We start from the raw sequence: 13,475 nt of genomic DNA on the forward strand, positions 1-13,475 counted from the left end.
CTATCAGTATCTGAAAGCTGTATATCCTGGAGAAGGGGATAGGGTAGTGCAAAGTATCCTTGCATAAAGGATTTTAGGGGAATACTATTATTTAACAATAGGTAATACTGATATAGTGCTTATTCTTTGCTGAGTTTATGGATTATTATATTGAATATTTCTTACAGCATCCTGGAAAGGAATTATAATATTATTCCTATTTTAGAGGTGAAGAAACTGAGTCTCAGTAAGGTTAAGTAACATACTCTCCAGTATCAGATAATCAGTAGGTGATAGGGCCAACTTGGATTTGAATGTAGGCATAGAGACCCCAACACTTTTATTTACAGAAACTTTTTTCTGTACAGGACCAAATGATGAATATTGTAGTCTTTGCAAGCCTTAAGGTCTTTGTCGCAGCTATTTTAAGTCTGCTGTTACAGTGCAAAACCAACAGCAGACAATACATAAATGAATGGGCGTGGCTGTGTTCTAATAACACAATAAGCAGAAACAAGCTGTCATAGCCAGATTTGCCACTTTGTTGTGGTTGGAGGACCTCTGATCTAGATTATGCGTATTTTGAAGCCTATAGCTCTGTTCTTACTAATCCGTAAGTTTTATTTTTATGGATTGTCTCATCTCTGTTTGGAATAAAGGGAGAAAGATAATCTCTAAGTGGATGAGTTAAATCCCAAGAGACACAGAGACTAGTCCTTCTATGTAGAGTAGCTTAGACCCGCCGGTGAGGTTAGTTTTTTAGAGTAAGGAAATGGAGGAGTACGTCAGTGGGACAGGCAATCCATCTACCTGTGCTTAAACAAACACACAAAAACCAACCATACACGACTTTCTTAAGTGAACCCCACAGACATGGATTTAATTTACCTTTACTTGCGTTATGCTGTGCATTGCTTAGAGCAAGAGTTGAAAGCAACAACCAGGAAGCTCGATCATTTCTCTGGCTCTGCTACTTCTGTTTAGTGGCTGTTAGGTCGTGGCTGTCCAGATACACTTTTCTCCCTCTGCCCTGAGGGAAGTTGCATACTTTCCTTTGGAATCCCTGGGTATTTTGTTAGCCACTGGTTTAGCTGCCCTGGCCCGTTTTCCATAGCCCTTCTGTATAAAGGTGCCAGCCGACTTCCTTGAGTGTGTCTTGTCTTCTCCCTGCTCCCTGATTTGTCCATCTTCCAAGTCGTAGAAAGCGTTCTTTTCATTTTCTTGGCTGTCCCTAACCTGCCAATGAGAGTGTCCTGCTTGAAATTCTGCTCCATTTCCGGCCATCGATCTGCTCTTATGAAAGCGCACTCTCCTTAGACGTGACTCAGCCCACTTCCAGCTGTTGAGTTTTAGAGATTTCAGAATTTGTCCTCGTATTTACTGAAGGAACAAGAATCAGGTATGTACGCACAAGCATGACAAGGGTAAAATAAATTTTGAAGCACCAAACTAAGACCAGATTTTATCTATACAAGAGAGGGGTCTGTTCACATTTTACCCACCCTGAGGTTGACGGGAATAAAGTTATCAATCAAAAGTCAAAGTTCCCACCACCAGAATAAGCAGCATATACCGCCAGACTTGGCTCCTGATAGCTCACGCAGAGTGATCACAGTTTTGTTAATTCCTCTCTTTTTTTGAGGCAAAGTGGCTATATATTACATGCTCAATAAATGTTAAACTGTGCTGAGATTATCGGAGATGACTGCTGATTTTATTGTCTCCATAGTCACAATAACAATCTACACCAAGATGAAGAGCATCCTTTACAAGCATTAAGTATACTTGAGTCCAGTTTAAAAGCAGTAGAAAAGTATCCAATGTTTTGTTACGGATAACTTTTAAGATTTTACTGGAAAAGTTTTCTTTGTTGAAACAATTAAATCTGATTTTATTAAAATATCTTTACCTGGGTTAGATAACTCTCTGCAGGTCTCAAAGGGTAGATTTCCAGTGTACTTAGATAAAATGATAAAAGGGAGGAAGGAGAACATTTAGGCATTTACTAAAGTTAAAAAGGTCTAAATATAAATCTAAAATGAATATAAATGCAAAGTAAAAGTAAATTAACTCTTCTCAGATGGCCAAGGTTTAGAAATACTTATTACTTCATTTTAAAACCTACATAAAGCTCTTGTGAGATGCTGACTGTTTCAAATAAAATAGGACTTTATATAAGTGAAGTACAAACTGAAATAGAACTGAAATGCTTTTAGACTTTCAAAATGAATAGTTGGATATTTTTACTGAGTTTTCTGTGTGGTAAGGGTGGGCTGAACCTCCAGGAGAGGTAAAAATGAAGGCAATCCATAGAAAAGAATCTCTTGTTCTCAGGGAGCAATTGAGATCTCCTGGAGGAGATAAACCAAGTGAAATCTAATAGTTCTGCTTCATTTTGCGACTTTCTCCCAATATGGCCTCAGAGAATTTTGAGCTCCAAGTAGGCCCATAAAGGGAATTTTGAAATACTCTCAATGGATCTGTTCTTGAAATAAGTCAACTGAAGCCAGCGAGGTCCTGTGCCAACACATTGACTTACGGTTCTGATCAACCCTGATCCCGGATCTTTACAATGCTCTCGTCTTGTTTCCACTCTCAGGAACTGAATGCAGTTCATCCTTAACACGGGCTCCAAGCCCACCTTCCTGGTGGTCTCGTTGAAATGCAATAGTAGTTATAGACGCTGCCCATAAACACATAGGCCAAAACATGAATGAACTTTTCAGCCAGTAAATCCAGCTCAGCTCTGTGGCTGCCTGGTTATAGAGCTGCCTCATTCTGCCAAGTTACAATTGCTTTAATTTTTTTATGGTCAGAGAGAACAATCAGTAGAAGTGCACTTTGTTCTTCTCTCTTCTGGATTTGATCCTTGATTGGTGCCACTCCCCCCACTGCAGCTACTTAGAACCAGCAAAGTGTTGACTAGAGGGCTGAAGGGTTTGAGCAATAACCGTGAACCTTCAGACCTCACTGCTTTTTGTACGTGTCATGCCGGCTGAAATCCCAATGACACAGCCAACCTCTAGGGACAGGAGCAACCTTAGTATCCACATTCCTTTGTTAACAGAAACCATTCAGATTCTTCTTTAAAAGTACTTATTGGGCATCCATCCCCGTAAATCCCTGTGCTAGGAACTGACAAATAGGAATTGGACCATTATTCAATGAGAATGTATCTAAGTCCAACAGGAAAAGGAAGAAATCTACGTATATCTTTACTACTCACTTTGTCTAGGTTTTCCTTTCTGAATCACACTCAAAAGTAAATCTTTGAAAGAAAAAAAACAAAGACAATAAATCTTTGGACAGCATCCTTGAATTTGGTTAGATGGGAAATTTCAATCCCTGTTCAGAAGTCTAGATACTTGTGAGGATTCCAGTGTGATTTAAATAAGCCACCTTCTGTGAAAATCAGAAATGAAAACATGAAACCAAGAAAACTGTGTGTTCTGTTCTCACCTGTCTCATCTCTCGTCCTAATTATACCTTATATGCACCAATGTTCTAAGTGCTTTTTGACAAGGCAGCAATGTTACATCAATAGATATTGCGTGAACTTGAGTAGGCAAACCGAGTCACTCAAAGGCCTTTTTTTAATCTCTTGGATCATTATTGCAAAGATAAAAGTCAGTTTCTGAAAGAGTAAATTTCAAAGTAACCTAGCAATTAGAGTGGTGAAAAACACTAGGTCATCTGGTCCACTTCCCTGGTTGGTTTAGAAATTTCTACACAAAATGGACTACTCTAATTTGACTAGTGTAATTTGAAATATCACAGATGATAGTTTGTTTTTTCCACCAAGGGAATAGATCTGTCTGAGATCTCCTCCTTGGCTTTTATGTCAACAAAATTTTACTCAATTCCATTATTATTAGGTTTCTTGTGGTCTCTCATCTTCCGGGAGCCTAGACGGGCTTTTCTTCATACGGCAGACTCAGACTTCACCAGCATGAGAGACGAGCACCAACGTGCAAGGAGGGCTGTTCAAACTTCTGCTTGCATCACATTTACTAGTATGCCCTGTGCCAAACAAAGCAAATCTCAGAGTGAACCCAGAATCAAGGAGTAGAAAAATAGACTCAGCCTCTGATGGGAGGAGGGACAAAGTCCTCCTGTGAAAAGGACAGGGATATTGGAATGGGGTTGTTACTCTTTTGCAATTTAACATGCTGGCAGCTTGGGAAACGTTCTCATTGTTGTAACTCTATTTTCCTCTTGAACTTTCTCCCTCTCAATTCTCAAAGCCTCAAACTGAGTTTGGAAACTGATGGCTTTCACTGTCCTTTTATTTTTTTTTACCTTTAGGATATGACATTTTGGCATTAATCTTGGCTTTTCTGCCATATCACATGATTTTCTTTTTTCTTTTTTTTTTTTTCTCATTAAGTCTTATCTTTCTGCCTTAAATTGAGTTAATGGTGTTTCTTTTAATTTTGATTTTTATTGAAGTGTAGTTGATTTACAATATTAGTTTCAGATGTACAGCAGAGCAATTCAGTTATACATATGCATACATATATACATATATACATATACATATACATACACATACATATACATACATATATTCATACACACACACACACACACACATATACAAATATACATTCAGATTCTTTTCCATTCTGGCTCTTTGAGAAGATAAACAAAATTGGTAAACTTTAAGCCAGATTCATCAAGACAAAAAGAGAGAGGTCCCAAATTAGTAAAATCAGAAATGAAAAAGAAGTAACAGCCGACACCACAGTGATACAGAGGATCATAAGGGGCTGCTATGAGCAACTATATGCCAACAAAATGGAGTAAGTTAATTGTGTTTTAAAAAATTAAATGTCCATTTAAAATTTTCTAATCTTTGTTTTTGTCATTTCCTCTTGGATGCTCTCAAATACTTTATTTATGATAAATGTGTTTTGTTTATATAGGCTATGTTCTCTCTTTCTTTTCTTCCTTTTTTTTTATTAACAAAATCAGTTATGTTATAAAAACAGCCCCATCCTGATCTTTACAGTAGACATTTTCTCTGAGCTGGATTCATTGTTGTTTATCATTATACTTTGTTTGTAGCCAGATTTGAGGCCATGCTGCAGTTCTCACAAACAAATCAATTTGAATTAATTTGCCAAGTAGAGTTAACGAGGCAGTGTGTGAATTCAAGATATAGTACACTGACTGTATTCCCTCGGGTTATTACTTCATTGGGAAAATTCTGATTCTTGTACCATATTGTAGTAGTGTATACCTGACCTTTGAATCTTGCAGTAAATGATGCGTGGCTGCCAACTGGTTCATTTTTTGAAAAGCCTTGGAAATGCCATGTAACCAAACAAATAGGAGTATAGACAATTCTTTAATTAATATCTTTGTAGGGGGAGGGTGTCTTCAAGATCTACACTGTCTGATGCTTGCCCATGCTAGGAGTCCTGTTTCTAAGGATGTTCTAAGTGAAAGTTTGAGAAACATTAAAACAGGGAAAATATATCTCTTAGATGATCTTTGAGGTCACTTCAACCTTAAAACTGTAGTCTCCTCTTGAAATAATAAACTTCAAGTTCTAATGAAGGCTACTCCCAGAAGCTGCTTTGTAATGATGAAGCACAAAAAACCATTTGCTTAAGAGAGACCTCCGTGGTTATGTGGCCTCTCCCTCACCCCTCCACACCCTCATGTCTTCACCTGTCCCCAACAAGTTCTCTAGCTTGGAGAATTTTTTTTTCGACTGGAAAGGCTATTGTAAACAAATAGGGAAAGTAGTCCTCCTAAAAGCTGAGGAAATGGTAATAGAGTTCCTCCAAGGAGCTCAAATCTCTGGGTCTTGGATGAGTAATGTCTCAGGATGCTAAAGAAATCTGAACTCCAAGCCCCTGTGAATGTTCACTCAGGAACAATGATGGGAGTCAATCAGAATAGAAAATTAGTTTGAGAAAAGTATCCTAAATTTTACATTGCATAAGAAGATGGATCTCTTAAATTTGGAACTGATACATACAAATTCTCAAATGCTTTATTAGACAGATAAGTTGGTGTACATTTAACCATATTTAACAAAGACTCTGGTGATGGCATGGGCTTTTCAAAACAAGTGTTACCAAAATAGTCTAAATTCCCTTTGGATAGCATTAGCAAATTGGCCAACAAGAAGTATGTTATAATCTAGAGTATCTTCTTTTCCTTGAAAAAGTATAATGTAAGGAGACCTATAACAGCATCTTAAGGAGAACTGCTTCTGGTTGAACTGAAACAGCCAGATGAAACTCCCTCGTTACTCTGTATCTATTGCTGTGTAACAAATTACCCTGAAACTTAGTGGCTCAAAACAGCAAGCTTTCGTTATCTCACTGTTTCTGTAGGTCAGGATTTGGTAGCAGCCAAGTTGAGTGGTTCTGTATACAAGTGTCTGATGAGCTGAAGTTAAGATATCGACAAGGGCTAAAGTCATCTCAAGGCTTACCTAGCCCTGGAGGATCTGGTGGCTTTAGTTCCTTGACATGTGGGTGTCTTCATAGGGCTTCTAAAGTATCCTCATGACTCAGCACTGGTTCCCCAGAATGAGCCATGACAGAGAGAGAGGGAGGAAGTCACAGTGCCTTTTCCGATCTAGTCTCTAAAAGTCACACATCGTCAATTCCACCATGTCCTATTCTTTAGAATTGAGTCACCAGGTCCAGCCCACCTGTAAGAGAATCAAGCTCCACCTCTTACAGAGAAGAGTTTCAAAGAATTTGTAAATATTTTAAGGCTACCACATAATCCTCCTATTCTGTAAATTCTTCAGGGTCTGGAATGAGTGCTCAAAAAATATGCTTATCAAACTTGTGAGGAGACACAAAACTGCTACAAGACACGAAAGACCTAGAGTTAAACATTTTCTTCTCAGGTTGGAATGCTGTTATGAAACAAAAAAGAATCAATGTAATGGGTTGTAATTGAAGTCCTACTTTGCAGTTCATGAAGCGTATTGCATGAGTGCAAGATGGCACAAACTTCTGGAAGCAATTTAATTGGAAACTTTCTTGGGCTTGAGTTGTAAACAAGCCCTAGTATATGACTGTGCTGGAATACGGTTGTTTAAACAACTGTTGTAAACCAGTGTATTCACCAGGTCAAGGGTGGGGGCTATGTGATCCAGTGACTGTTATTTTTAGATCCTTTGGGAACCATATATTCATTTGTAGGCATGAGGTTCAAGGTTAGTCTAGAAGAACTATAATTTATAAACACCAGAGATTCCCTACGATCTAAATTTATTATGGCCTCAGAGATGCTGCTATTGGTGTGACTTTCCTATTCACGGGGATGAAAATGTTCCTAACTGTTGTCTATTGAGGCTGTCCTTCCAAACCTCCTGTCTGCCCTCTGAGCTGTGTAGGGACATGACACATGTGTATTTGAATGAGCATATATATATTTTTTAACCAAATATTCTAGCATTCTGGCTTTAAAACTTTGAGTTTGATGTTCTCTGCATGAGAGGAATGAAAGGAAATGGGAATGGGGGGTGGGTGGGAAGGAAGGCATTTAGAGAGAAATGAAAGAAATCAACAAGGCTAAAGAGGAACAGCGAGATGACACAGAGGGGGAGGGATGCAGGAAGGAATGGGTTGTGGGACAGAGTGAACCCCAGGATGCCACTGCGACTTTTGCAACATTGGACGAAATATGTGACAAAATGAAGGGCACCTGGGGGAATCTTGAAAGGATCTTATGTCAAAAGGTTGAAGACCAAACAGTAAGGTTTTATGTTGAAAAGGAAACTTGGAAAGATTGGATACTAAAAATTGTGTAGTGAGGTAAATCTTAGATTTGCCTTCTTTTTTGTTTAACCCTTCTGAATCAGGTACTATGATAGCACTCATGTTGTGCCACACACCGTGCTAAGTGCTTCACATAAACTTAGTTCTCAGGTAATTCTCACAGCCACCCTATGTTATTATACTTACAATTCTCGTTTGATAATATTATTAAAATTCTCATTTTATACATGAAGAAACTAAAGCTTAAAGACACACCAAGACATAGATATACTTAACAAGTTTATCAGAAAAAGGAACTAGACAAAAATCTGTACTGAAATTGACTAGCCTAGCTTCAGAGCGTATTTTGGAATAATCATAGAAGAGTGACACCATTTGAGGAAGGAAAGCAAATTTTATAGTCAGTTTTGTTTTGTGAATTTATGGCATGTCATTTTGAAAGTCATCTTAAATAAAGAGTTAACTGTTAGACCTGCCATCAGGAGGAAAGCTCTAGTAGCTATCACTTAGAAATATTCTCTTAAACTCTGCGAGCAAAAAAAAATATTGTGGTCACCTGGACCTTGCTTTATTCATCTTTCTAGGATTGAAAGTATCCTTAATGAATGATGCTTAAATAAAGAGAAAGCCCAGGAGCAATGAGCTTCAGGAAGAGAGTTGAAAATGGCTTCAAAATACAAAGAAAGAGTAGGGATTGGTGATCCATGTTCTAATTATTGCATCAGGGTAAGTGATCTTTAGTGTTATAACACCTCAGCCGAAATGGCACTTTAACTTAGATTTGGGATGTGGAAGAGAAGTTCAATGTTAACATGTTTGCACACAAACTCACCTCAGCCAGCCTTGACAAAGGTCAAGCAAGAGGGCCACAATCACTTGGACAACTGGACGCAGAGCACCAGGGTTACTTCTCTAGCACGGTCCCCACTCTCATCCCCTGAGAGCTAAAATAAATACCAGACTCTCTCCATTCCCAGCTTCTTCCAACTTCCCGTGGGCACCTTGCGTGGATTATTACGTTTAATTTGTACAAAAATCTTGTGATATAGGCATTGCTATCTTCGTATATAGTTTTTGAGCAGATGAGGAAACTGAGACATCTAGATTAAGGAAATTGTGCAAGTTCACAGAACTGGTAAATAGCGGAGCTAGGACTGCATCTCAAGTTTGAAAGGTTCCATAGCCAGTGCTCTTTTCATTCATGTCTGAGCCATCTTTGCTTAAACAGCTCAACTCTCGAGCCTAGAGATGGTAGATCAATGTTATGATATAGGAAGGAATTAATATGTCTGTCCATGTGTATCTTCCATTTCTGAACAAGAAGAAAGGAGGCAGTGTGCTTCATCAGCCCAGCCGTGCATGTCTGGGTGACCCATGCTGCTTTCTAGGGGGAACATCTCATCACTTCAGAAAGATGGTTCTCCCTGGTTCCTGGAACCATTTAAGTGAGTCTGGAAAAGCTCCCTTACTTAATAATCCCTTTGTGCTCTGAGTCTATTAATTTACTTCCCCAGCCGATCAGTTTTCTGCTCCAAGAGATTAATTTCTTTACCTTGGCACACTAAAGGATCAAGGCTCACAACATACAAATAGTTCTTTTTTCTTCAGCCCCAAAGGTGTGTTGTGAGGATTAATGAGATGATGCTTATAATTGCATTTTGAGCTTCTTGATCAAAAGGCACTTTATAAATACAGGATATTAATTCTTTGTTGAGGTCCATCCATCACTTACAAGTGTCTGAACATTCTAGATACCTTTTGGGTAACACAACACCCCACTTTCTGACTCTAAGAGAGTTCATCTGGGTCAACACCAGGAACAAGACCAGAGCTGAGCTCAGAGAGTCTCCCCAGTTCCTTGTCTTTAGTGTCTGATGTTTGCTTCAAAACTCACAAAGTGTTCTTTGGGGAGAGAGACATTCTAAGAACCTCTGAAATGCCCTACTCCTTGATCCTACCCACATCAATTTTCTTTTGCCTCTGGCTCTAATATGTAGTATTCATTCTCTGACTGTTCATTAGACCCGCAGTCTCATTTTTCAGTGTCAACAAAGCAATAAAGAAAACTTTTCCTTCCTTTATTCCAAGACTCAAAACAAAATGCAAAAAAATACCTCTGGCATTAATTTTGCACAGATGAATGTTGCTACAGTATTCCTAGTAGCATATCCATGTGCTTGACTACATTTCAGGTGGTATTAATAGTCTACCTGCAAGAAAGCATTTTCTGCCAACCCGGTGCAAATTGCCAGAACCTTTAAGCCACTCTTCCTCGACTTAGCAACAGTACATCATCATTAACTGTGGCTGGACCAAGAAATCACATTTGTCAATGCCTGAATTGCTCTTTTACTTTCAGTGGTTTTAGAAACCCACTTTGTTTTGGAAATGGGGTTAGCTGAGTATATTTTAGAAGATACAGAAATATAAAAAGCAGCAACCAGGAGATTTAGAGGATATGCAGGATGCTTCATTTTCTACGGTCAGTTAATCTTTGGATGAAAACCTTTGTGGGACCAAATGTAATGTGGTTCATCTTTTGAATGGAGGCCTGGAAACGTTCTGAGACTGTGAAAGCACCCCATGGAATGAATGTGCTTCCTTTTGATTATTAAGAAAGAGTTGAATTATATCAGTAAAAATCGTTCAAATAAAGTAGGTTTTTATATCCCAGGTTCTGTGTATACTCTACCTCTTAATGTCTTATACCTGGTCATCTGGTGAATCGGGAAGTGGGGAAACTGAGGCTAAGTGACCTACACAAGGCCACATAAGCTTCTAAATTTGAGACTCGAAGCCAGCTTTGTCTCCAGAGCCCATGGCCATAGCTCCTATGCTGTACTGATGATTGGTTTAAGAAAATTAGTATAGCTTCTAATGAATAGGATCTATGTTTGGACCAATAGAGTATAAAAATGATATTGTAAAAGTTACTTTCTGAGCTAGACAAGAGTTCTCTCTATCGTTAAGCTCTACAACTGAAACAGTTTTTACTTCTTTGGGGCCATGAACAAGTGTCAACTTTACGTCTTTGGAACCTTAAGGAGGGACAGATGTATTGGGAAATTATTCAAGGGTCCGCTTGCTTTCTTCGTCTTATCTTCCTCTGCTCTCTTTTCCTCTCATCCTAAGCGGTTTAACCCAGGTGTAGTAAGTGTGCGCTATTTCTACATAAAGGCTGGAGCCACGGGTATGAACCAGCTGGGCCTTAATAGTTTCACGTCAGAGCTCTCTGCCCTTCACACTGCTGTAGGTCAACAGCGCATGTCGTAGGTGTCTCCGGAAGCGAAATATTTGATGATAGAACCAATATTACAATACTACAAAAGCAAATGACAATAACAGGCCAATTGTATAAAAACAAAAGTAGATGGAGATATACACACACACCCCTAACTTTTATTTTAAATAGAATGAAATATGACTAATGTTTTTTTTCTAAAATTCAGTTCCATGTAGCTGAGTGTCTGATCCACATCAATAATTTAAGGATCTCCTAGTGCAATTTACAGGCTTCTCAGTGTGTTTGAGAACTGCAGTCATTACATTTTTGGTCTAATTAGTAATGCACATATGCCTCTTTTTAATGACATTATGACATTACTATTCATAAGGCCATTCTTTTTTGAGGATAGCATCACTTTGTGTTGAAGAATTGATTTTAGTCTTATTTAAATTTTCATATTGGTTGCTATATGAAATGTACAACTAAATGTCACTGAGGATTTCATATGAATGTACATGAATTTGTTGAGGCTTGTTCAACTTTCAGAATAGTCCCTGTGTATGAATTCTTATATTTAGAATGTTGTTTGCTCTTCAGTCAGTCTAGCAAATGGGGCTCGGGGCAAATGAACTCATTCTCATGCACATGTTTCTAAAACATTTCTCACTAATGTTTGAGATAAATTAAAATAAAAACCAACAAGAACATGAAAAGAGACTAAGAACAATATTAATGTGGCCATTTAAACCGATTTGGTTTTCCAAAAGACCTTCCATCTCTCACGACTTTTAACAGTATGCAAGATTGCTATCCCTAGTGCCAGATACTATCAATCTGGTGTGGAAAACTTAAAACTTCTTTCTAAATGTCTTTAAAGCTGAGATGGAGAAGAATGACTCTCTCTCTTTCACTGTCGGAAAGGTCTAAGGTTGAATCTTGGCTATGCTGTCCTCCCAGCAAACATATGACTTATTGATTATCCAACATAGCTTCTTATTTTTCTAGCCTATACCAGAATTATCAGTTTGGACTTCTGAGTGTTACCAGAAATATTTAGCTTTCTATTCGCTGTTGACTTCGATAATCCATTCTGCAGTGAGTAGAACAAAGGTCATTACTGTATTTAATACTGGAACCAATGACAGTTACAGAAAGCCCAAAGTAATAGAATACAGTCAAGGTGAATCTGGCATAACCCATTTGCCATTTCTCAGTTTCTCAGTATGTTGTTGTGACTGAAACTTGAGAGAGGTCAGAGCTTACGAAGACGGATGACATCCCTTGTGATACCCGTCTCCTGTAGGATAAGATTAAGAGTCATAGGTATAGGTTCTTTGTGGAAAAGTGCATGTTCCTTTTTTTATTAGGATGTGTGAGCATGTGGCCAACTGTATTCTGGATTACTAGAATCCAGTGCACCCAGATCTGCGAGGATGATCATTAGCATGATCCCTAATTGGTATTTACATTAACAGGTAAAACTAAGCTCTTTCACCATGGGCTTATTGAAACACTAGGAAGTTAAGAGGCCTTTCCGTTTTTTTTGTTTGTTTGTTTTTTTTCTCCTAGTCTGCACCCTCCCTTTTTTGTTTCTGTGAGAAATAGGACTTCAAGGAAAACTTTAAATTCTATACTGCCGTCCAGAATTGTTAATTGTTCTTTCCATTCATTGCCCATTATCCTTTGATATGTTAATGTAGTACGCTTTCTGCCAGCCAGATAGGGTCCCATAATGCAGGCTGGAAACAGAGCCATAGCTGCTTCTCTTCGTGAGCTTTTTGTTTGTTTTTATTTCTGGGTAGTCAAAATACTGAGTCAGCGTCTTAGAATAATTCGTTCAAAGGGGAAACCAATGAGGACTCTTTGAAGTATCTCGCGGTACTGCCACCCCTTTCCCGTGCTACCCCTCACAGAAGGCAGGGGCTAGTCCAGCCACCTGTGGGGCCTTCCCTGGGATGGGGCTGCCAGGACAAACTTCTGCTCACCTGGTGCTTTTCTCTTCAACCCTCACCCTGTCTCTGGCTTTTAGACTTCTTTAAAAATAGTTTCCAAGCCACTCTGTTCTGAGATTTTTATTTCACTTTCCATGTTGATAATTTGGATTGTGCTTCCCTGTATTCCAATACTGTAGGACTATGAGTCAAAAGGAACTTAGAATCCACCAGCTTCTACTTGATCGCTTTGAGGCTGGTTAACAAGACAGAATGGTTCCCAAAGCATGGCTTTATTATTTTGTGGTCTGAAGCATATTTATTAGGGTGTATCTCCACAACACCACTCTCCACGTCTGTCCTAATTAGACAAACCATCCGAGGGTGGTAACAACATTTAAGGAAGGAAGACAGGGGCATGCTAACAGTTAAAAGCATTATATTTGAGCCTTGAAACTAATTAGATATTTCATGCTTGGAAGAAGTATCCCTAACAGGCTTTCTGAATGGATGCTCGTTCGGGAAAGACCTCATTAGGAAGGAAAGAGAGACTGAGTAAACATATAAAACCTGTGTCTATTAATG

At 38.7% G+C, this 13,475-nt stretch overlaps 1 protein-coding gene across 14 annotated transcripts in view; it reads left to right on the forward strand.

Annotated features, from left to right (window-relative positions):
- The window catches only part of NRXN3 (neurexin 3), a 1,622,069-nt gene that overhangs the window by 1,438,576 nt on the left and 170,018 nt on the right, over positions 1-13,475 (forward strand). The window lies entirely within an intron of this gene.

The sequence above is a fragment of the Vicugna pacos genome, chromosome 6, assembly GCF_048564905.1.
Source record: "Vicugna pacos chromosome 6, VicPac4, whole genome shotgun sequence".
Lineage (NCBI taxonomy): Eukaryota > Metazoa > Chordata > Mammalia > Artiodactyla > Camelidae > Vicugna > Vicugna pacos.